Below are 24762 nucleotides of genomic sequence, written 5' to 3'. Positions count from 1 at the left end.
TTTTCAATATTGGGATTTGTTTGATGTCATTAACAATTTACATATTTCATCAATGGTAAATATCTGGGCCATGAACTCACTGAGGTAGGCACATGCAGTCTGAGGGAGGAGGCAGTATTAATGTCCCTGCTGTGACTGGAGGAAGGTTCCTAGTTGTACAGTTTTAGCTCCCCTCACCTGAAAAGTCAGAAAGGCTCTTAAATCTGAGACTTTCTTATCATTGACTTCTAGTACATGTGAAGGATGGGTTACAGTCAAACTGCATGTGCACTAAAAAAATGTTAAAAAATTTTTTTCTGGTCAAATGTACAAGGTGAGTAGGGGATGAACTTTGTTTCTTCCCGGAACCTGTGTTTAAGATATTTTATTGTGTTTATTCAAATATTAGAAAAGTTGGGGGGGGGAAAGCCCCAAATTTGAAACATTTACTATATCAAGCATGTTAGAAAGAGGAGGATCAGCTGTAACTATTGCAATCTCTAGAGTGTCATGGTGACGCCATTGCTCAAAGGGTGCAGCACATTGTTTCCCAGTTTCCACAAAGCCAAAATTCAGGCGTTTCTCTGTATGTGTAGATCTCTTGTTTGTTTGCTGGCGAGGTTTCAGGTGATTTGGTTGATTGGCTATGCGTGCATGATCTGCCTGCAAGGTTCATGTTCATGGCTGGCTGCTGATGGGGACCACAACTTTGTCACAGGAGCTTTCTTTAGTGAGAATCCTTGGGACATGGCAGTTCATTTCTCTAGAGAGATCAATGCAGGGCAGAAATAGACATATCCTCAGTATAATATACAAACCATCTCCCGGAGGCACAAACATGCTCAAGGCACTCCTGCTCACATGATGTGTTGAGGTAACCCAGGCCTGTGTGTGCCACAAGGTGTGACCCCCCACATACAATGTCTTAGAGGCTGTCTATCCTCATGGACTATACTTAAAATTCAGATAAAGTTAATTAGAAACTCCTTGAGGTGAAGGAGCTGAGCTATCACATGTGCTCAGAACCTGTGTAAGAGTTCTCCCCAAAGTAAACCATCAGATGCATCTCAGTACAATGTAAGGAGCTTGTGTTTAGATTTATATTTCATGTTTATTGTCTTTATTAGTAGTTAATAAACGACCTGATACACAAACTTAGGTCAAAGTAAACCAAAGACAACAATGCTCTGACCAATGATGAGAATTCTGGGGTGTCTGAATCAATGATTTTGATTATCCCTATAGCTCTGAGGTCCAGTATATGAGGCCAGTGAGACGGCTCAGTGCCACAAGGCACCCACTGACAATCCCGAGTTCCTGAGTTCAGTCTCCTGGATCTGCTTTCTTTAAGAAGAGAACTGACTCTTGATGTTGTCTTCCGATCACCCCATGTTTGTTATATAACATGTGCGCCCGTGGGTGTCCACACACACACACACACACACACACACACACACACATACACACACACACCAATCAAATATGTAAAATGAATAGACTTCATTAACACATTTTTAGTAAATGTTTTTGGAAATCAGAAAATTTTTTTTCTTAAGTTTTTTAGCTCCGTAATTCTGTGTTTTTTGGGGATCCCTGTATGTAAGCTACTACAACTAGGCAAATATTTAAATAAGTAAATATTTAAATGATCATGTGCAAAAAGATAGCAGAATGTGGCCTCCTTGTGCGATTGCCTAATTTATGCACTTTTGTAGATACTTTTGAAGCAGTCAATTCCAACATAAACTTATTAACTCTGATTGGTAGGCATTTGCAGAGGACACAAAAGACTTTTATCTTCATTACTAGGGAGACAGTGTGATCTAGTGGGCACAGGGTTGCTAAAGATTATCCCTGGCACACTGACATGGCAAGGAGGCAGCTATAGTTTACTGTTCACAGTATCGTGTTTGTTATTGTTGGGGTTTGTTAATGTCTGTTGGTTTGATTGTTGTTTGTGAGTGATTAAATGATGATTGAGAAACAGAGTTCAAATCTAGGCTGGTGATCTTGGTATAGTCAGGAAGTCTGAAGCTCTGAGCTCCACTGTGTGAATAAACAGCAGCCATTGTTATGGGAAGTGAATGGGGAAGGAGCAGGCTTTTTGTTTTTTTGTCTGAGGTGATTTAGTTTAAATTATGTCAATATTCGAATAAAGGAATGAAATGTGTAATTGCATGAAAAAAATCAGGGTAACCTTGTGTGGATCATTTATGATGAAATAAATGGATTTGGAACGGGGGGGTGGGGGTGGGGGTGGGGGGGTGGGGGGTGGGAAGGGGGGGTGGGGGGAGGGGAACATCTTTTGTCAGCCTGTCTGCCTGCTGGACTAGAGTGGTCTGTGGTTTACCAAGGAAAGCCTGTCAGTGTTGGCTCCTGGGATGAGTGGGGGAAGGGAGGTTGGAGGAGGCAATCTTGTGTGATCCTTTGGAGAAGGGGGCAGAGGGCAGGGGAAGAGGAGGGGGAGGGGGAGGAGGGGGAGGAAAAAGGAGTAGGAGAGGGAGGAGGGGTAGGTGAGGCTTGCAGTTAGCTTACCTGTGCTACTGACTGGCTTTGTGTTTTCAATTTTATTGCCTTTTTTTTATTTGCTCTAATTTCTGTTACTTTCATTCTCTTTTCTTTTGATCTCATATGCTTTTCTTTGTCTGGTTTCCTCCTAGGTACCAATACTTTTCTCTTGTCTCTTGTCTCTTGTTCTGTTTGATCAAGAAACTTCCCATTTCTTCTTCTGTCTTCCAAAGCTACTTGTAACTGCTGTTTGAGTTTCTTAGGATGCACCTAAGAATTTAAGGATATGTCAGAGGTTGCATAGTTAGAATACACCATAAAATAGTGATGACCATTTATCTAATACTGTCTCAAGACAGCCCAATAAAAGAGAGTCATAGCCTCTCTGAACCTGGATGTGGGCGGTATTATGTATAGCTATATTTTTAATGGTGACAGGGCTTATGAAGGAGTAGAGCCAACAGTGTCTTTACATTGTCTCAGAGAAACACGGGTTCATTAAAAAGAAACCTATAACTAGGCTCTGTTTAAATTTCTAAATCTTGCTAAGTCTATTTTCTTCCATAGAGTGCTCACAGACAACTGACTTACTGAGTTTTTCTACGAAACAAAATTGCGACAGGTAGCTGCACATGTAAGGAACAGAGAGGATATTGTGAGTGAGACACCAGGTTCGTGGCCTCACCTGGGATGCTTTTTAAATGTATGTTTTGTATGAGCTCAAAGGGATCTAGGTTTCAAAAAATGAATTAAGGCCTCTAAGGATTGACTGGTGCTGAGAAGACGCTAGGAACCATGAAAATCTATTCCATCAAATTTCATGTAGTGGCAGTGATATATTTTTTTTGTTGTTGTTGTTTTTTCTTAAAAAAAAAATGGCAATATCCTGTAAAGGAGATTTTGCCCCTGGAACATTGTGTTGTCTCATGGACTAATGAATTGACCCGAGAAGGGAGACATGGAGGAAGGAAGGCTTCTCTGGTCTGGTGATGAGTACCATGGGTATCTGATCTAGGATATTGTGAGAACTGTTTATTGTTGTTTTTAATTTCCTACCACATTGATTTGAAGATTTGCCTGTCAGTATGGTCCTAGATGACAAGGAGCGCGTCACAAGTGGTAGAAGGTACTGGCTTCATTATCTCCCATCAGGCTGGCTTCACCCAGAGGCAATTCACTTAGTGCAATATCCAGCAGCTGCCAGAGCAGACAGAGGTGAGACCTAGGTGTGGTGGAGGTGTCTCTCCCCTGAGTTCCATGGTTCAGGGAGATGGATTCCTTCAGTAAAGGGAGACTTTGCTCTTTGGAATATTGTGTTACGACCTATGGACTAATGAAGTAATAGGAGAGAGGTGAGGGAACGCTTGTCTGGGCCAGTCCTGAGAGCCATAGAGTATCTGAACTAGGAGATTGTGATTAAACCCGTGTATGACTCTGAGGTCTTTTAAAATTATCCCTTCTTTAGGGGACAGTGCTTGGCTTTTGAGAGTGTGGATATATTGGCTTTTTCATTTCTCTACTAGCAGTGATGTGGAAGGACACACAGAGTTAGACAATGGAGGCCATTTGTTCTACAAGGAAAGGGCTGCTGATGCAGTGGTCATTACTTAAAAATCCAAGAGTGGCCTTACTAACTCAAGACAGTGTTATGGAAGAATAGGCAACCATTGCCTGTGCATATCTGACACTATTTTTTTTTTTTTGGTAGAAATTATCTTTGAGCAGAAGTTGGAAAAAATTCAGCCAACTTGCCCCTGGCTTTTTGGGCACACACACCTATTTGTGCCATAAACCAACAATTGCTCATGCTATTGCCTACTAAAAAACAAGTGTGCCTGTTAACCTGAAGTAACCATAGGATAGAGTCTGCAGTGCTCTTTCATAGCGAGTATATTAGTGGCTATAGTGGGTGTTTATTGGTCATTAAGAAAAGCAAAGTGCATGAGCTACCAATTTGTTAAATACCCACCTAATTTACAGGTGGTTGTAAACTCTGTAAAACTTACTCTTTGATATTAAATCTAAATGTTACTTTTACATAGTTTTGCTTGACCCACTAAATTCTAAATCTTCTTTTCCCTCTTGTGGTGAATGTAGGACCCCTGATTTAATTATTTAATATGGAACCTTTGTCCCGAGTAAGGAGCATAGATGAGGATGAAGGTAAGGCCCTTAGTTCATGCTCTCTGTCTGGACTCTTGTTTATGGCTGCTAACTGATTTCAAAATTAGTAATCATTACCAACCTGAAACAGTTAACTTACAAAATCCAAATTGGCCTAGTAGAAATGATTTTAAAAGAAGAAAATAGTTATTTAATTTACCCCCAGAACTTTAGTGTTCCTTTTGAGCATTGTGGTTGAGCTCAGCTCCCAACTGTAGTTCTTTGGGGAGGCCCCCATATAAATGCTAGCTCATGAGTGTTTCTGAGGTGGAAGATGGGACAGGAGAGCTTCCCTACGAGTTTCATGGATCCATTTGATAGATGGATGAATTAAATAAGTGAACCACACCAAAACTAGATGTTGATTTGATCCAAAACAGAAATGCTAACACTCAGTAGTGCATCTTGGAGCATGCACTCTGATGGAAGCCATGTGGTCTGAATATCCCGAGGAGATGAGACAGCCCCAACCCAAAGATCTTGTTTTGAGGACTGTGTGTTGTTAATTGTGAATCAGTCAATGAATGACGCAAACACCCAGCATAGGCCTATGATGAGGAGCATGGGGTTTCTGACCGAGGACAGTGATTAAACCCTTATGAAATCTGAGGACTATTGCAAACTGGTGTCTGCATCCTATAGAGAGGAGTCCCCAAAGCCCGATCTTTGTGGATTCGTGGCACAAACCACATTCCTGTAACAAACTTAGTCATAAATAAACAATATATTAATGAATAAAAAAATAAAAAAAGATACAATTGGCAAAGATGGTCATCCTTGAAACAAACAAAATCAAGATAAAGCAGCAAAACAACAAAATGCTCAAAATATGGCAGAGGTGATGGTTCCACTTGGAAAGGCTCTTGTGAGCAAGCCTAGCTGTCCAAATTCCACCTCTGAAATCTCAGAGAGAGGAGCAGAGCCCTCCATGTTGTCCTCTCACCCCCCCAACACACATACGCACGCACGCACGCACATATTCAGGACATAAATGAACGAATTAAAATACCCGATGGTATACATGTTCTTTTTAAGGCATTTAATGCTGTGTGGGCTGTTATTAATTTTTAGATCCTTAGTCAACGTACGTTGCTGTCTTAGGAGTCGGGAGGCAGGTTGAGGCAAGGTGCCCAGTGTTGAGGGAAAGGAGATGCATTCAACTAGTGGTTGAATGGAGGAAAACTTATACAGATCATCAGCGAGACTTCCACACACTCCTCCAGGTGATTTAAAAAATCTAGGCACTTTTTTGTTTCTTCTTAATATGAGCAATTGAGCATTAGAACTGTGCACTCCTGAAATGTGCACGAAAGCAGAGATATTCTGGACCTTTCCAGTGGTGTATTTAGGAATTTACCTTATTAGTGTTCCAGTCTTGGCTTGGTAGCTGTAAACTTTCAAATTCTGCTAGAAAATTTATCCTAAGAGAAATTAACCTCATATGTTATTTAAACAGGGGCTGGGCAGATAGTTCAGTCAGTCAGGTCCTTTTTTTGAAATCTCAAGGCCCATGTAAATTTGAAAACCAAATAAATAATATGCCAGGTGCGAGTGATGGTTTGTACCTGTAGTGCTGGGTGGGAGAGGCACGCCTATCCCTCAGCCTGAGACGCTCCTCACCAGAGAGAAAGTTAACCTCACAAAATAAGATGGATAGCTTCTGAGCATTGGCACCCAAGGTTGTAGCACACACCCACATGTGTACCCAAACCCACATGTATGTGCATCTGCACATATAGCACACACCTAGAACTGTCAAGCTTGGGCTATATAACAAAGATTTTACCATATGGTAAATCCCTCCAATTTTGTACAAAGTCCCACCTAAAAGACAACCTTGCTCTTAATGTATGTTGGTAACAAACACACCAGATGTTCCTAATAATTAGAGTTATTTTTCTTCTTCTTACTGCTGGCTTCAATGGTGTTCATTACATTATTTAAAATAAAACGTATGCAGGTTCATAAATATAAAGTGCTGTTCTCGCTTAAATCCCATAAGGTAATAAATATAAAGGAGTTGCTGCCTTCCCAAGTGTCCCGACCGGAACGCAAACCAAACCTTATGGCTAATTGATCATCCCCAACTGCAGCCCCCCCTCTAAAAAAACCCTAAATGACACCAATTCATTTGAATGTTTCCCTTTTACTCCCTAGAATGAGTGCGGCTGGCATTTTTTCTGTGATTACATTCTGGGGAAGATCTGGCCTGTTATCGGCTAGAGAAGGAGGAGAGATACAGTGGGAATCAAACGCCATGCATGTCCTTGCTGGGGGGAGGGGCACCATCATGCCCTTAGAATAGATCTTGAGGAAGAGGTTCGAAAGTGGCCATTAGCTGACCAGTGATGAGAATGTTTTGTGCATTAATGTTCAGGATGCTTATACTTCAGTTCCACTATATTCCTCAGGATGCAAAGATGAGTGTATTTCAACCATTTCGGGAATGTTTTAATGTGATTTGGCTCATAATGGATCTGGATGCTTTTCCCCAGTATTGCCTTCATGGTCCTCTCACAGCGCGGAGAGTATAATGATACGATGATTCTTCTCATCAGATGGTAGTTCATTGTGCCATCATTATTTTGATATTAAGTGAGCAGAGCTCTGTGAAGCAAGGCCATTGACAGGATGCCCAGAACTGGATTCATTCAGATTCCCCATGCTGAGGCTCACAGCAGAAAGGGCAGGCTTTAGCTCTGTGGGATTTGCAGTGTCAAGATGTATTTGTATTTCCAAGTATTGTTCCTCCCTTAATTCATAGATATTGATTATATTATTAGTCAACCAATGGACAAGTCAAGACTAGTATGACTGACTAAAAGTCCAGTATGCCAGGCCTATGATGAGTATGCATGGGGCATCTGAATTCAGGGTCCTGATTGAACATGGTCTATGACTTTGAGGTTCACTGTGTCTATGGGATACGTTAGCAATAGGCAGAAAGTCTCTGCCTCATCCTGTTTTGAGTTATGAAAGGTGCTAATGAAGCAAAGACTGTTGTTCATTTTTGTGAGAGGACTTAGCCAAGCACTCTGTGCTGTTGTTTGGAGTTAGTGCTGAGTCGATCATAGCATGGCTCACTTTAAAATGGACCAATAAACTTATGTAAGAATATTATGTATTTCATTTAATATCAAACCAGTAAAATTAATATAAATAAGAACACTTGTTGATAACAATATGAGACATTTTACTAAAATCACTAAAAGTATTTTGATGACAAAATCTCAAAGACCCTTGTCTAGCCCTTAGAACATGGCACTGGCCAAGCCTGAACCCTGAATGAATGTTTGTCATAGACTTGTACTTTATCTGGCAAGAAAAATGTGCCCCAGTAGTATGGTTGAGAAATGTAACTGTTCTTCTTTTAAAACTAATTTGTGGATCACTTCATAATAAATGTGTACAAATATGAACATAACTTAATTCCCATTATCCTGAGTGTTAACATGGATATTGCTATTCTTAGAAATGACTAAATGAATGGGATCATGTGTTCATCCACTATGGGGTGGGAGGGGTAAAATGATAGTGTTTTTTTTAAATCCTAATACTTAGGAGGCTGAGGCAGGAGGATTACTATGAGTTCAGAGCTAGCCTTAACTATAAAACTTATCTATAGACCCTACCACCAAGCTAATTTAAATTTTTTACTTTAAAACTTTACAAAGTGAGCAAACACATAATCAATTGTGGCCAATCAATAATCAATCCTCCCCACCCACTTCAAGTCCACTGAAACAAAGATGGGGAACTTCCTCTTTCTTTAAGAGTTACATAGTTCAGATGTATCTCATGATAACAGTTAAGTTCTAATTAGTTTAGCAAAAAGAAGAGTTTCTTAGCTATATGATCCATTTTCCAAACCAGATACCATGCCCATGAGTAGCAGTCAGTGTTGGGATTATCAGGTGTCTAAAGCAAAGGTACTGTGGTTAAAGATTTTTGAACTCTGAGTTCTGTGGAGCAGGGATGTTCACAGTTCCTACAGATATAGATTGATATTTTTGTAACGAACAGTTAAGGTATGAGATACATAACTGGGCCAATATCGAAAGAGCTAGGTTCAGGCTGTCGTGAGGCATAGCATAGACCGTCATTGCCAATTTTTATAAAATTGAATCCCACTGAGGGTGTGTACCTTTGTGCGTGTGTGCGCGCACGTGCGCATGCGCGTGTGCGTGTGTGTGTGTGTGTGTGTGTGTGTGTGTGTGTGTGTGTATTATTAGCAGTAGGATTACAACTTCATTCCCTGACTGAGCTATATAGTGACACTTGTTCTCTGCATGTCATCTCACTAAAAGCAAAACAAAACATCCTGAATATTTTGTCTTTAAATTCTGGTTCCCTTTTCTTTTATGATAAACATGTGCTAATTATAAGTTCTAGAGAAGGGTACTGTAAATTCATTCATTCTTCTTTTTCAAAACTAGTCAGTTGGAAAATGGTTTCTTCTGCCTCTGTGGAGAGAGCCACAGACAGGCAGGCACAATCTTGATCATACTTCTTCCTAAATGATGAATTGAACTTGATTCATTTTTATCATTTCAAAGGAATAGTTAGACAAGTAAAAAGGTGGCCTATTCTTGGGTCAATGAAAAAAATGGGAATTGTCTTCATGAATATTTTAGAATCAAATTAATGCTGTTTAAGTGATCTAAATCTAAATGGCTCATTGTTTTAAACGTTGGTATTTGACACCACAGAATGAAGACTGTAGCAGACTGAATTACTCTCTTAGATGAGGAGTTTGCTACTGCCATTGTCGGTAAGAGGCTTTAAGACTCTATAATCATCAATGAATCCTGTCAGTGAGGGCTGATTTCTTTGTAGTGTTCATTGAATTATTCACGTCTACCAACCAATGACACAAATGTAATATTGAACCATTGCTATGAGTATAATTGACATATTTTACTCACAGTCCATTTTATTTGCAAACTGCGGTTTACTTAAAAGTTACCTACTCAATAATCTGAGGCTGCATGTCCAATATGGGTGCCACCATACACACATGGCTGCTTCTATATAACGTAATTACAGTGAAGTGAAATGTAAAATTCAATTTCTCTGTTGCAAGTACTCAGTAGCTCCGTGAGCCTTTGGGGCACTGTGTTGAAGATGCAGTTAGTCTCAGGTTTCTATTATTCTGCAAAGTGCTCTTGGACAGCTCTTCACAGAGAAGCCTGCACACAGGAAGAGGAAAGAGAGATAGACAGCTGGCTGTGAGGCAGGCATTTGAATTGATCCATCCATGCTTCACTGAAGGCCCCTTGAAAAAGGAGCCGGGAGAGAGCTAAGCAATGAGAAAAGAAAGACCTCGCCTCCAAACACACTTTTTGTTCTTGGCTAGTTCTTTTCAATTCATGAATATTTATTTTCTTGCCCCCAGTGAGGCTATGAATGGGTCAATAAACAAAACTGTCTGTGAATGAAAAAGAAAGAGGTCAAAGGTGGCTCATGTGGATCAACGATGGGTGCCCTGGGGTGTCTGAATGGAGGACTTTGACTAAGTCCTGTCACTCAGTGGTCCATCATGAAAAATCCCATTTATTATCTCTTTGGGATATGAGCTTAATCTGGCAATCAAAAAAAAAAAAAAAACACGGGCTGTATTAGTGGATTTCCATGCACTAAAGCAGTGAGGAGTTAACCAAGAACCTTATAAATGAACACTAACAAAATGGGTCATTTCTCTTTCAAATATGTGAGCAATGCAGCAAGAATCGTTACTAATGTATTCATGTAGCTTGACATTCTAGCAATGTATTGATCAAGGCTGATGCCGTGGGGCAAGGAACATTTGGATAAATGTTTATTGTTTTGACATATTGTGTGATTTTTTTTTAAGGGAAGAACAAAATATTTATTTAAGATGATTATTAAGTAAATAAAATCTGAGTAGAAGAGTGTTTACCCATGAATCTTGGCTGACAGCATGTCCCAGATGAACAATTATAATTTCTGTTCCACTTTCCACTGTATTTCAGTGCTGACCCTCACTTTAATTTAAATAATTAGAAACATGCGTTGATCTTTCAGTGACTGAACATATAATCTGGCATTAATCTAATGTCCCATTTCTATGGAATCACAACTGTAATGACATTGTCATATGTAGAAAAAGGACATTACTCTCTCAATTAATGAAATACCATTTATTATGAGAGAAATGGATAGTTCCTCCTAAATTAGAGAAAGCTAATAAACAGAGCCCTTCACATTTTTCGCCTATGGTGACTGTATTTATTTATTTATTTTATTTAAACTTACTATAATTTAAAGTTTTTGTTTGGTTTGTTGAATTTGGAGGGGCAAAGAATCCCATATGCAGCAAGACATCTCCATATATATTTCCATTGCACAGGCACCTGTGGAGATTGTGCTTGGATCTGGACCCTTCTCCCTAGGTTTAGTCAGAATACTTCACTCTTACCTGGTCAGCAGGGGATATGTATCTAGGCAGACCCATGAACCAGTCTAGGTCTCCATGTTTTTGTCTGCTCTAAGTGACTATGTGCCTTTGCTAGTGAGCTTTTTCCTTATTCCCATCGATTTTTGTTCAGCTATAATAATCTAAGTTCTCTTGGCTATACATATCTGAATTTAGACTTGAGCCTCCTGTCTGACTGTCTGTAAAGTGAAATATTAATATTCATTTTTGTACTGGTTTGTCCTCAGAATGCGTACACAAGTACTCCTTATTTTCAGGTTATCCATTAAACCTCAGTGCTACAATCTGTGTTCATAACTGCTGCATTCCCAGTTCACTGTGGGTCTCTGTTCTAATATCTAGAAGGGAAAAATGGACATTCTTAATTTTTTGAACTTCTTAATTTCTTAAAAATTGTTAATTTCTTAACCTTAAAGTATTGCAAAACCTCTTCATATGCGCAAATAAATCAGACCCAGACACATAAATTGTATTAAATGACAGAACATAGCTCTTACCACATATTTACAAACATCTTCACAAAGAGATCACAAAGCTTACACAAGTTAAGTCATCAAATTTTCATTTGATGTGCTCATCCCTCAGAACCCCCGGTGGCAGATTTCCTTAAACATCGGGCCTTGCCTGCAAGCTCTACAGACATGCTCAGTATTTACATGACATCCCAAGACATGTGAGTAATATTCAAATTATTCTGAATGTTTGCTGACTGAGTGCATCCCGGCAAGGGATTGCACTATTCTGATGAGCAAATAAAGTTGCTCTTAGGCTGTTCCTATCCATAGAAGTTTTTATTATTATTGAATTGCTGTGTTAATCAACACACATGCATATATTACTAGAGAATAAAAAGGCAAATATGGACCAATGATGAACTTGTCTATATTATAAGTCATTGACGGTGACAACACACTGAATTCTGAGGTTCATGCCATAAGATGTCTCAAGTTAGACATGTGTAGTACCTACTGTGCACTAGAGTCAGATAGTCTCATATACTTTCTTATATCGTGATTAGTGAATTATGATTTAAACATAAACACAAATGTTCAACTGTACCTGCAGATAAACTATAAGAGGTATTGACCACAAATGCTACTAATCCACGTGGAAAAGTCTGTTAAAAATCATTGACATAAAGATATATATATGTATATATAGATATAGATATAGATATAGATATAGATATAGATATAGATATAGATAGATAGATATAGATATAGATATAGATATACCTTTATCCAAGTTGACAGATCCGATATAAATTACTGGCTTATGCTCTAGTGAGAGTCAAGACCTTCATTTGAACTATCATTTGATTTCTTAAGAAACTTTTATAATAATTTGAATCTTAAGTAACAAATAATGAGAGGAGAATTTATTTTTTATAATCTTTGTTGTTTTCTACTCCCTGGCTGGATGCTGCCTAATATATTGTTTCCTGGCTAGGAAGTCCATGATGCTGTATCCCCAGGCTTAACAAGTATAGATACTAATGTAAGTAGAATCAAAGTTCTTGTCTTGGTTTCAGGCCTTGGTTTTGGTTTCCCAAGAAATGCAGAAATAGGCTCCAGTTAGGTCAGCTCACCATGATCATAAATACCATGTTGAAGATTTCCAAATTAAGAGAAAAGACAGAGAGTCAGGCTGACAAAAAATCTGTTGAATAACTTGAATTCACTGGGATCTTGGGGTAAGATTTGTGATGAAAAGTTATAGAAATATTGTAATTGATGCATATTATTAATAAAACTAAAACGTTTGAGAGAAGGAAAAGGACAATGTTGGATCAGTGATAACGGCTGGTGATGTACAATCCAGGGATCTGGGAGTCTGAAGTCCTCACTCAAGCATGTGTAATGTGGAGCTGTGATATAGTATGTTATCATCCTTACATTCACATGTTTTTGTTCTACTTTTCCTTAGATTGTAGTCAATAAATGAGGGCAAAGCATTGTCCAATTATGAAAATAATATTTAGCCAAGAGTAACACTAACAGTATAAATATCAATGTTCAGAAATCCTCTAGTAATGGCTAGAGGTATAATCCCTTTGCTGAGGATTCTGTGTGCTGTTTAAAATGTGGGCCAAAAGTCTTGTTAGGTTAAGAATCAGGTCTCCTGTTTATTTTCTAGAGAAGAATGTATCCCAGCTTTATATAACTAGATGGATAAAATAGAAAAGAGCTAATACAAGGGTCATAATTGCATAGGACCTAATTAGGTTTCTAATCTGTTCTCTTTTTCATCTCTGTGTATTTTTTCAAGTTGCTTTATCTATCTGTTTGGATCATGGAGTCCATTGCTAGCCTAGGGTCTTCAGCACGCAGTAGGTTTTGTAAGTATGGTTCATGTTCTTGTGTGCTCTGCTTATTGAAAAATGAATTATGCATTACTCAAGAATGACACCCACAATTAATGACTGATATAACTTGTCCTGGGCATGCTTCATTAATATCTTTAAGATGAAAATTGATCTGATGACACACTGAATCACCAATGTTCCCTTAAACAGCTCTAAAACATACTTAGTAATATAATCAGTTAGCTTTTATATGTATGATATAATCAGTTAGTAATATTTGCAATATCACTGAATGGACACCATTAATGGTACTATCATAAATATAGAAAAAGCACATTATCATTTCAGTTAATGAAGCCAGAGTGCAGTCCATTGAGGACCTTTTCTTGTGAGACTAGTAGATAGTTAATGCAATCCAACATGACTCCCAAAAAGGCACATTTTTTTTTTTGCAATGGTGATTGCATAGATTTATTTAGACACGTTATAATAATACATAGTTTTGTGGTGTTTCCTTTAATGTGCAGGGACAAAGCATCCTAAATGCAACCAGACAGCTCCATATAAAATTCTGTTTTCACTGACACCTGCTGAGGCCTCCTTTTGCTGTAGTACTCACTCTTGGGGAAGAAGAGACAGATGGGTCCTTGGGACTTGGCAGTCAGTGAGCTGTGCTTAAGTAGCAAACTAGAGGCCTATGAAAGACCCTTGAGGGTCCTGAGAACACATGAAGTTGACATCTGTCCTCATGCATATATATGCAAATGAACTTGTGTATACACTTAAACACACACACACACACACACACACACACACACACACATTCATACTTAGGGAGAATTTTCCCAGATGTGTGAAGTACTGCAACATTAATAATATATATAATTTTAAAGTAACAGTTGGTTTATCTTCCATCAACTTACTATGACATTAAGAGTTCTACCCAATATACAAGCTCATCCTAATGTCTCAGTGAATTTAGTAAGACTTAAATGAATATAGCAACTCTGTTCATTTTTATAACCTGTGTTTTTCCCCCCAGAATGGGCTCCCAGTTGCTGATGTAATCAATATCCAGTTGTATAAGTTCTAAGGTTTTTCTACTGTGAACATGGCACACCAAGACTGAGGTTCGTGGATTTTTGAAATTTCTATTAATAAGATATTTGTGACTCACTATTAAGTTAATGATGTATTGATCAGTTAGTCAGTAAGTAAATATGTAAATAACGAAAAAGGGGTTGGCCAGCTATCAATGTATATAGCACAGCAAGGAACCCTGGTTGTTTACGTAACTTACACTTTTCGTCCTTAAATACCACTTGGGTTGAGCCTCTTTGACCTCTTCCTCGGAGTTCATTAAATAGATCATTATATCTGGGCAACAAAATCTGGGCAAATTCTCCCTAAGTATGAATGTGTGTGTGTGTGTGTGTGTGTGTGTGTGTGTGTGTGTATTTAATCTAGGGAAGATAAACAACTATCAATATTTATTATGTAGTTCAATGTTAACATTGTTGATTTTTGAAACATTATTATAAAATTGGATCAAAAAGCACCACACACTGAGTTGAAAGAGATCCAAAGATAGCATGGGCCAATGATGACGAGGTTTCGGGATTATAAGTCACAGACGATGACTACGTCAGTAGAGGTCTGAGGTCCACAGCATATGATGCCTCATGTGACCCTCTCATGCAGGGCTTGCAAGTCTGGCATGTGCAGCACACATTTCGCATTAGACATGCACTCTCATCATTTCATAGTGTATCATTGAATCAAGACATAATTCAACATCAATAATTTTTAAGGCATTGATCATTCTTGAACATAAATATTTGGCCATCAATGATATTTATACACATTGAAAATCTATCCAGAAAGGTTTATATAACCTTTATTCAGGGTGATTTATATAGTAAAAATAAATCACAAAAATGGGGTTGGCCAACTATCAATGTATATAGCACAGCAAGGAACCCTGCTGGTTTACATAACTTACACTTTTAGCCTTAAATACAATATGGGTTGAGCCTCTTTGACCACTCCCTCTGAGGTCATTAAATAGATCATTAGATATAGGGAATATAAGCAACTATCAATATTGATTGTGTACTTCAGTGTTAACATTGTTGATTTTTGAAACATTATTATAAAATTGGGTCAAAAAGCACCACACACTGAGTTGAAAGAGATCCAAAGCCTTAATTTTCGCAAAAGAACATTCATAGCTATTGTCACAGGTTCATATGTATCTACATTAATTGTTATGTGAGGTCATGAGGTAGTTATCCTCTGTGTTCATCCCACAGAACCAGTGGCTCAAGTCTGCTTTAAACACGGGTCCATGATCACACACTCAGTACCTACCCTCTGTGCTCACAAGTCCTGTGTGAGTAATATTCCAAGTTATTCTGTCTTGTTTTGGTCAACAGTATGCTCTATGTTATTATAGAGTATACAGTGTATTGAGACAAGAATGCCAGTCATTCAGTCAGACAAAGTGCAGCCATTCTTTGTCATTTTAATTGTTGATGAATAGATGTGTTGATCATCAAACATGCATGTATTATTGGATAAGAAGATAGCATGGGCCAATGATGACGAGGTTTCGGGATTATAAGTCACAGACGATGACTACGTCAGTAGAGGTCTGAGGTCCACAGCATAAGATGCCTCATGTGACCCTCTCATGCAGGGGTTGCAAGTCTGGCATGTGCAGCACATATTAGACATTAGACATGCACTCTCATCATTTCATAGTGTATCACCGAATCAAGACATAATTCAACATCAATAATTTTTAAGGCATTGATCAATCCTGAACATAAATATTTGGCCATCAATGATATTTATACACATTGAAAATCTATTCAGAAAGGTTTATATAACCTTTATCCAAGGTGATTTATATAGTAAAATTCATGGCTTATGTTTCTGTGATGTTCAAGGCCTTAATTTTTAAAATTATCAATTTTTAATTTAGTTTTTTTACTTGATTGCATGACAATTTGACTCTTAAACAAGGAAAGGAGAAATGTAAAACTCAATGGACAAATATCAATCTTTTCATTATCTTTGCTGTTCTGTACTTCCTGGATGGGTTCTGACACATTCTTCCCTGCCTGGGAGGTCCTTCGTTGACCCATCATCATGAGGACGGAACTCAGCAACTGATGTAAGTGAAGCCAAAAGTCTGCTCTTGGTTTGAATGGCTTTAATAAGACACTCCCGTCATGGTAAAGTCATCCATAGACTCCTCTCAGACCTATTGAGACTGTGTGACCAACTCAATATGACCATGAACACTGTGTTAAGGTTATCCAAAATCAAGAGAAAAGGCAGGGTGACAAAAGATCTGTAGTTATTCAACATATCAGTTTCTTGTGCTAAGATTTTGTGATGAAGACTTTACAAGGTAGATGAATAGTTAGGGAAGATTGGAGATTAATATGGAGATTATGGAAAAAGGAAAAGGGGCTGTGTTGTGTCTATAATGACCACTGATGCAACCATCAATCATGACTATAGGACCGAGAGTCTCAGTTCCACACCAGAACACAGGTAGTCTGCAGCTGTGGGCTAGATATCAGGAGTGTTAAAATATGTTATATGTGGACAATGATAACCCCTGTGGAACATGAATCAAAGACCATGACTCCTGGTCTGTGGTTCATGCTTGGAGTTCTAGTTACATATGCCAGATGAATGTTTGTGTTAATTAGTTTAGTTAACTCTGTTGAAGGAGTCATTGATGAAATAACCCCAAATCAAATCCACTGGTGTTATCTGTTGACAGGAAAATAAATACAGGACAAATTCTGAATATATGCACAAAATGCCTCACAGTATCTATTGATGTTATTGGTACCTAGTTGGTAAAAGCAAGTTTGTTCAAATCTTATAGCCAGTTCATTATCAAATAAAGCCTTGAGGAAAGTCAATGAATAAACTAGGAGGTAGTTACTGAACCAGAGACCCTAGAACTCCTCTTGTTCTTCGTAATTTTCTTAGCTTGTTTTCTGTAGTTCTGAAGAGTATTAAATACTAGCAAGTACTTGTACCTGAGGTGTAATTCAAAATATCCAAATATTCAAAAATATATCCACAAAATGGATATTTCCAAATTGTTGTTTGCATGGTTTTCTGGTTTCAAGGTCCATGTGACCAGAACATAAGCATTAATTTTTATGTCATTGATAAATACAGTCAGAAAATATCTGTGTATGTAGAAATTAACAGATTAAATAAGGAATGATGTTTCAATGATTCGTGTGGGTGCCATGAGTTATTGATCATGAATACTTGTCTCAGTATCTAACCATCTCCATATCATAAAATATCTAATTTATAAGCTGGTTCTGAGTGTGACTGATTCTAGGAAAAGTATACTTTTACAATTAGGCAAAAACATTAACAGATGTAAATTTGTAAGTCACTTTTCAACTAAAAAATAATTCCAGAGGGTAGAGAAATAGATCTGTGGATAAAAGAACTTGCTGTTCTTACAAGTTATTGTGTATTTCATTCTATGATCTTAGTGACAAATGGTAGGATTGGTTTACTTTTACACATAGATAAAATAGAGATAGATTTGGAAATCATTTCTAGTAAGTTTTAAGTACACTCGAGGATCTTATAGTGTTTTATTTTACTGGAATTTATCTCAGTAGTAGTAGTGATCAATAAATATACCTAAATTAGTAGAGAGGAGGAGGATGTTGGATCTGTAATGACTTAACTCTGAGTATCTGAATCATGGATTATGACGAAAAACCTTAGAGTCTGAGGTCAACATCATGTCTAGTGCATGCTGGGATGTTAGTGAAAGATGTAAGAAATTTTCTACTTTTATAATTAGGTAAATGTAAATAAAAATGTATTAGTAAGTCTGGATATCTAAGGTCCATCTCATAAGGCATCTCATCTATATCCCTGATCTTAGTAACAGATTTTAGGAATAATCTTTTTTTTTTATTAGACAATAACATTAACAGAAGTAAATCTGTAAGGCATTTGCCAACTAATGCTCGGGAGGTAAACGAACTTACTGTTCTTGCATAAGTCTCAAGTTGGGATTGATCGCCATTATTGGAACCTGCAACTCTAGTTCTTGGGGATCTGTTACCATCATCTCTTCTTTGTAGGTACCACATGTGTGTGTTACAAGTACATACATGTGGATCAAAAACATTCGAACAGATAAAATAAATCTTCAATAATATAATTCCACTGTAAATGTACTATCAAGTTATTGAAAAACACAGTTGTTCCTGAACACAGGATGACTGAGGAGTCCACATGAAGTAGAAATTTAAGAACCTTCTTTGTATAGTCAGAACTATGTCTAGTATTTTTTTCATAACAACATATATTAGTGTCATACACATAGGTGTGTCATAAGAAGAGATAGTGATGGATGTGCACAGAGTGTGAGAATTAAGGAACAAATGTTCATTTTTTTTCATTCATCTCTTATGTTTTGTACTCTCAGAATGCATTCTGCCACCAAGATGATTCTCACACTCGCGTTTAATCATGAGCCCGATAATAAGCTGCTTCAGATTGTATAGACACAGTGTAAGTACAGTTCATGTCCTGTGCTTCAGATTGTATAGACACAGTGTAAGTACAGTTCATGTCCTGTGCTTCAGATTGTATAGACACAGTGTAAGTACAGTTCATGTCCTATGCTTCAGATTGTATAGACACAGTGTAAGTACATACAGTTCATGTCCTGTGCTTCAGATTGTATAGACACAGTGTAAGTACAGTTCATGTCCTGTGCTTCAGATTGTATAGACACAGTGTATGTACAGTTCATGTCCTATGTTTCCGATTGTAATATAGACACAGTGTAAATACAGTTCATGTCCTGTGTTTCAGATTGTAATATAGGCACCGTCTAAGTACTATCCATGTTCTGATGATGCTTCATGCTGCCTTTAAAGGCCATCTACTATAATGATAAAGGCACTAACTATTTAGGAAGTGCAGCCCTGCAAAGGCTTTATGTGGCATGTGTTTGAAGCCCAAGATTTAATAAAATTGTGTCAAATTAAGAATATATATTGAAAAGGGCTTCATAATTCAAAAAGAAACTGAGGATCTCTGAAGTATACTGAAGCATCTCATCCTTAGTTTTTTTCCTCCTCTGTTTTTGTGAGTCACAGTTATCTCAGTAGTACTTGAGATCAGTTGTACAATACATGTGCCTAACTTAGTAGAGAAGAGGGCTGATGTTGGATCAATGATGACTGTGGGTGCTGTATGAGTCATGGATTATGACTACAAGTCTGGGAGTCTGAGGTTCACATCGTAAAATGTGCAGTGCATTTCTTAGTGACAGATGTTAGGAATAGTATACTTTTACATATAGATAAAATTGGAAATCATTTCTACTAAGACATAATTCCATAGCAATAATGTTATACATATATACTAATTACTATTTTATTCAGATAAGAAGCCTGGGGATTTCCCATGAGTGATGTAAAATCATTTGCAATATTCTTGTCCATATCAGAACCATGGCCATTTGATCTTTAATGAAGAGCACGTTATAGAGTAATGCAGGCTTCATGAGGAATAAGATGGAGAATTAGCCAGAGAGGCAGACAGAATGCAGACATCAGTAAACAGAGTATTAATCTTTTAAAATTTTTTTCTGATTTTTACTCTCAGAATGTATACCTCCAAGCTTCGTTATTCTTGAGGTTTTGGTTTCCCTGTATGTGTCTGCAGAATTGACACAGTGTGAGTAGAGTCTTGGTTCTTGTGTTGGCTTTTTGTTTTTGTTTTGTTTTTAATGCCCGCTACTGTATCAGTTTATTATCTCTGAAGAGCAGCTGTAGCCAAAGGCATATAGCATGTATATGAAACACAAGGCTTAATCAAATTTTACCAAATTAAGAGTGTGCAATGAGAGAGCTAGTCATCACTGCTGAAGATCCTGTAGAGGTTTTAAGTACACTCAAGGATCTCATAGTTAGGGTTTTTTTTAGTGGAAATTATCTCTATAATAGCACTGATCAATTGTTCAATAAATGTGGCTAAACTAGTAGAGAAGAGGAGGTCTGGTGTTGGATCAATGATGACTTTACTGCGAGTATTTGAGTCATGGATTATGACGACAAACACAAGAGTCTGAGGTCAACATCATTAAATATCTAGTGTATATCTGTGATGTTAATGACAGATGTAATATATATATATTCTATAAACATTACAGTAGCTCTGCCCACTTGTTTTCTCAAGAAGAAAATGTGATAGAATGATGACTGCATAGGTGAGGGACAAGATCAAATGAACAAAAGCAGGGACAATGCATACAGGAGAGAACAGAATGTCAATCTTTTTATAACCTCTTCTGTCTATACTTCAAGAATGAATATCCTGCAAGATGACTTCATACAGTCTCCCTTGAAAATAAACCTCGTGATCTAGCCTTTGTGTTCGTGGATAGACATTGTGTGAGTATTATCAGTGTTCGTGCCTTGGCTCATGTTATTTTCAGATTGCCCTATAAGACGGAAGAGAAATCTTGACAAAATTATAAACATGGCAAGTGCATGAAGCACAATGTTTAATAAACTAATCTTGCCAAATTACGTGTTTATAATAAATACTCATTTGGACAAAAGATCCTTTAGAGGTCTAAAGTGCACTCAAGGATCTTGCTGTTAGAGTTTTGTGATTCATAATTATCTCAGTTGTGTGTTGAATTACTCAAAAAACACGTAGTAATTAATAAAAGAGAGGAGGGCAGATGTTACATCAATGATGACCAGCAGCAGCTAGATGATTCGTGAATCTTGACTATAGATCGGGGATTCTGAGTTCCACATCTTAATAGCTAGCATAGTACCACAAACCCTGGTAGCAGTTCTGCATATTAGTCTGTTTTATAATTAGTTTAAAACTTAAATAAATTTGTAGCATATAGTCCAGTTAGGATGTTTGCTTATAGGAAAGATATTAAGGATATTAAGGATAATTATCAAGGCATGTCTGAGGATGCTGTATATACCATAATAAAGGCAGTGTTCCTGATCTTGGTTTTTTTTCCTTTCAAGAAGCCCACTTATTAGTGTAATACACATCTGGATAAGAGTCAAGGAGAGTGTAGTGGGACAAGCAGGTATGTCATGGATGTGTGAATAGAGTACAAACCTTTTTATTCTCCCTTCTGATTTACATTGGCAGGATGGATTCCCCCCAAGTTCATTTAGACTCCAGGTGAGTATAGCCAGTATTTTGTTGCTTCATGTTATTTTTTAATGACTGTGCATATACTGAGAAAAGAAAGTCCACTTATTATCTGGGAAGAACAACCACGGTCAAAGGGTTAAATGGCAGGTAGATGAAAATGAATGCTTAACAATATGTCCCAGAGTAGGAATATATATCAAAAGAGATTCTAACCATGTCAAAAGGTTCTGAGGGCCTTCAGAGTACGCTCAAGAATTCTGTCCTTAGATCTTGTCATTCCCAATCAACTTTAGAGGCACTAGTGACATTAGTTGCTCAACAAACATTCATAAATATTCAATAGAGAAGGAGAGGGGAGATGACTGAGGTTGGGTCAGTGGAGAACACTGCATGTGTCTCAGGGTCTGGGAATTTGAGTTCCATATTATGAATATAGCTTGTACCCATGCTTTTAGACATAGGTGTGAAAGGGGGATGGGTAGCAAGCTATTTTATTTAATTGAAAACCTTAAATATTGTCAAGTCATTTTCTAAGTAAGATGTTATACTATAGTCAGAATTCTAAAACTTACATACCAAACCCAGTAGTTAATTCTCAGTGGTTCATTGACCCTTCTTTGTAGGGTTAGAGCCATTATATACTATAATGTATATGTTTTGAGAAAACATATACATTATAGTATGTCATGACAAAATGAACAGTGCTGTGAATGCAAAGGCAAAGTGTTAGAATTTTGTAACTAGAGCGTCTTCTGTTTTTTGCTCTCCGAATGGATACCCCAACTGACCTATGTATCCTTGGTCATAAATTTTACAATCTGCTAATTGTGTTTATAGGACAGATTCCTTATATTTAGTCTTCATATTTTTCTTAGCATTGCTTTTAAAGGCTGTTACTGTATTGGTGAACCCCTAGTTACCATCTGCAAAAGTAGTTATGGCCCATTTGTTAATGTGACATGTACGCAAACAAAATACATTTGCTAAATAAAACACGTATAAGATATAGTCAATAGGAGAAAAAAATCTCATACAGGCCTGATATATACTGAAGAATCTTTTTCTTTGATTTTTTTTGTGATTCATAATTTTCTCTAACCATTTGAAAATTTATAGGAATTGAAGGCCTAATAATAGGTCTTAACATCTAGTAGCATGGAATTTGTGGATTATGGCTGCAGGTCTTTAGGTCTGAGGTCTATTAGTGCTGCAATGCGTAGTAGATATGACTATAGTTGTTGGAATCTGCCATTCACATCTTCACATACAGAATATATACCCGTCATTTAGTGACAAGTTGAGTTGTTTACTTTTATAATTAAAAATATTAGTAATTGTAAATTACTAATTATTACTAAATTATATTTAACTCATTTTTAAATGAAGAGTCCTAAATGTATGCTAAGCATTTGTACTTGCTATATCAGAATTGCATTCCACATCAACTAAGACTAGGCAGTGTTCTTGGTAGTTTCTCGTGTTCTTTTAAAAAAGAATGCAAGAGTAGAATATTGGATCCAAAGATGAGTCGTAAGAAGGGTAATTTACAGTAGGCACAAAGTAAATAACAATCTTTTTATGTTCTTTTCTGCTTTGTACGTAGAATGGATACCCCCAAGCTGATGTATACACACTCTTCCTTGCTTACGAGATTCTTGCTCTGTTCGTTGTAGTCATAAGATAGACATAGTTGTGTATTCAGTGTTCGCACCTTGATTGTGCATTCTTTGAAAGACTACGGACACTACTAACTTGTCCAAGTGGTAAGTATAAGTAACATGTCTGTGTGAGATAGCATAACAACATTTTTGCCAGATAGGCAACATATAATTAAACAAATACTACAGTATAAGAGATCCTGTGGTTGTTGGTCATATACACAGTTACTTTTTCCTTAGATATTTTTGTGTTTCATGATCATCTTAATAGTATAGTTGATCAATCACTTGATAACAATGTAGATATTAATAGAGACGGCAAGGTCTGATGTTGAACTGGGATGACAGTGGGTGGCCTAAGAGTCGTGGGCCCTGAATACATGTCTGGAAGTCTGAGATTCACATCCTAAAAAGATCCCTATGACCTTAGTGACACATGTTAGGAGCAGTCTATTTTTAGATATGTATGATATTCTCCTTCTACAACTAGATAAGAATATAAATAAAAGTGAATCAGGTGAAGCTTTTAGTAATTAAGGGCTAAGTCCACAGCTAGAGTAATGCTAAGAGCTACCAAACCAATCCTAGCTTTGTTCAGGATTCCATACAGACAATAATGCTCTTGAAATGAATACAACCAACGGCCTATTTTGCCCACAACATGTAGAAGTGTAAGACAAACTTACCTGAGAGCTAGGAAAAAGGAAGCCAAAGAAGCAGACAGAACTCCTGGGTGAGTAAATCCAGTTTCAATCTTTGTAATATCATCTGCTCTGTCCTTTCAGGATGGGTGCCCTCAGTTTGATTCGGACACTCTGCCCTACTGCTGTGCTTTCTTGTCAGTACTTCGTGCTTGGGATGTATACGCAGTGTGAGTAAAGTCAACCTTGTATTGATTTGGGGTACTCAGAAATGATGTCCCTGATGAAAAGGGATTGTCATTTGAGATGAGCAGACATTGTCAAATCACTAATATGCTGTGTGCCTTAAGATAGTGTTTAATAGCATTTTGTCAAATTAAGAGTTATTTTTCCAGTGAAAAGTATTTTTATAGTGCTTTTCATTTTATAAATACACTGAGTTAACGCCCCCCCCCCACAAAAGGCTTAGTAACAAAATAGAAACACAACATGGAAATATCCTGAGTAGTTCTTAAATATATTAAAGGATCTTATTCGTAAGTCTTTGTGACTTCTAACTCTTTTGAGAGTAGTAGTAAATAATGCTTGACAAAGATGTAGAAATTAATGGCTAAGGGTAGGGCTGATGTCGGATCTATGATGACCTCTGGTGCCGTATGAATCTTGGATCATGATCACAGGTCTGGGAGTCTGAGGTCCACATCATAAAACACGTAGAATATACCTATCATCTCAGTGGCAAATGCTAAGAATTGTTTACTTATACTGTCAGATATAATATCAATAAAAATATCTAATCAATCATATTCCATAACAAGAATACTAAAAATACCTACCAAA

General features: G+C 37.4%; 1 long non-coding RNA gene and 10 other non-coding genes across 12 annotated transcripts in view; all 11 read left to right on the top strand.

The window, feature by feature from the left end:
- The window catches only part of LOC127686944 (uncharacterized), a 53854-nt gene that overhangs the window by 25188 nt on the left and 3904 nt on the right, over positions 1-24762 (top strand). The window contains exons 10-22 of one of the 2 annotated variants that reach the window (XR_007978294.1): positions 4585-4650; positions 9360-9421; positions 11693-11780; positions 12557-12604; positions 13376-13445; positions 14455-14542; positions 15725-16590; positions 18907-18992; positions 20097-20168; positions 20798-20884; positions 21618-21650; positions 23227-23386; positions 24067-24152. This is a non-coding gene — a long non-coding RNA (uncharacterized LOC127686944). Of the gene's footprint in view, positions 1-4584; positions 4651-5080; positions 5874-9359; positions 9422-11692; positions 11781-12556; positions 12605-13375; positions 13446-14454; positions 14543-15724; positions 16591-18906; positions 18993-20096; positions 20169-20797; positions 20885-21617; positions 21651-23226; positions 23387-24066; positions 24153-24762 lie in introns of those variants that run through there. The other variant, XR_007978295.1, reaches the window with a different exon arrangement.
- Positions 1167-1237, top strand: LOC127688166 (small nucleolar RNA SNORD113/SNORD114 family). The gene has a single exon (XR_007978577.1). It is a non-coding gene; the product is annotated as a small nucleolar RNA SNORD113/SNORD114 family (small nucleolar RNA).
- On the top strand, positions 11968-12037 carry LOC127688192 (small nucleolar RNA SNORD113/SNORD114 family). The gene has a single exon (XR_007978603.1). It is a non-coding gene; the product is annotated as a small nucleolar RNA SNORD113/SNORD114 family (small nucleolar RNA).
- LOC127688164 (small nucleolar RNA SNORD113/SNORD114 family) lies at positions 15006-15079 on the top strand. Its single transcript, XR_007978576.1, has one exon. It is a non-coding gene; the product is annotated as a small nucleolar RNA SNORD113/SNORD114 family (small nucleolar RNA).
- LOC127688163 (small nucleolar RNA SNORD113/SNORD114 family) lies at positions 16003-16076 on the top strand. Its single transcript, XR_007978575.1, has one exon. It is a non-coding gene; the product is annotated as a small nucleolar RNA SNORD113/SNORD114 family (small nucleolar RNA).
- Positions 18135-18208, top strand: LOC127688189 (small nucleolar RNA SNORD113/SNORD114 family). The gene has a single exon (XR_007978600.1). It is a non-coding gene; the product is annotated as a small nucleolar RNA SNORD113/SNORD114 family (small nucleolar RNA).
- Positions 19656-19727, top strand: LOC127688111 (small nucleolar RNA SNORD113/SNORD114 family). Its single transcript, XR_007978564.1, has one exon. It is a non-coding gene; the product is annotated as a small nucleolar RNA SNORD113/SNORD114 family (small nucleolar RNA).
- LOC127688152 (small nucleolar RNA SNORD113/SNORD114 family) lies at positions 20496-20569 on the top strand. Its single transcript, XR_007978571.1, has one exon. It is a non-coding gene; the product is annotated as a small nucleolar RNA SNORD113/SNORD114 family (small nucleolar RNA).
- LOC127688193 (small nucleolar RNA SNORD113/SNORD114 family) lies at positions 21185-21257 on the top strand. Its single transcript, XR_007978604.1, has one exon. It is a non-coding gene; the product is annotated as a small nucleolar RNA SNORD113/SNORD114 family (small nucleolar RNA).
- On the top strand, positions 23614-23684 carry LOC127688161 (small nucleolar RNA SNORD113/SNORD114 family). Its single transcript, XR_007978573.1, has one exon. It is a non-coding gene; the product is annotated as a small nucleolar RNA SNORD113/SNORD114 family (small nucleolar RNA).
- Positions 24552-24623, top strand: LOC127688112 (small nucleolar RNA SNORD113/SNORD114 family). Its single transcript, XR_007978565.1, has one exon. It is a non-coding gene; the product is annotated as a small nucleolar RNA SNORD113/SNORD114 family (small nucleolar RNA).

This window comes from Apodemus sylvaticus, chromosome 6, assembly GCF_947179515.1.
Source record: "Apodemus sylvaticus chromosome 6, mApoSyl1.1, whole genome shotgun sequence".
Taxonomy (NCBI): domain Eukaryota; kingdom Metazoa; phylum Chordata; class Mammalia; order Rodentia; family Muridae; genus Apodemus; species Apodemus sylvaticus.
Note: the sequence above shows the minus strand (reverse complement) of the source record. Positions and strands in the feature narration are given on the sequence as shown.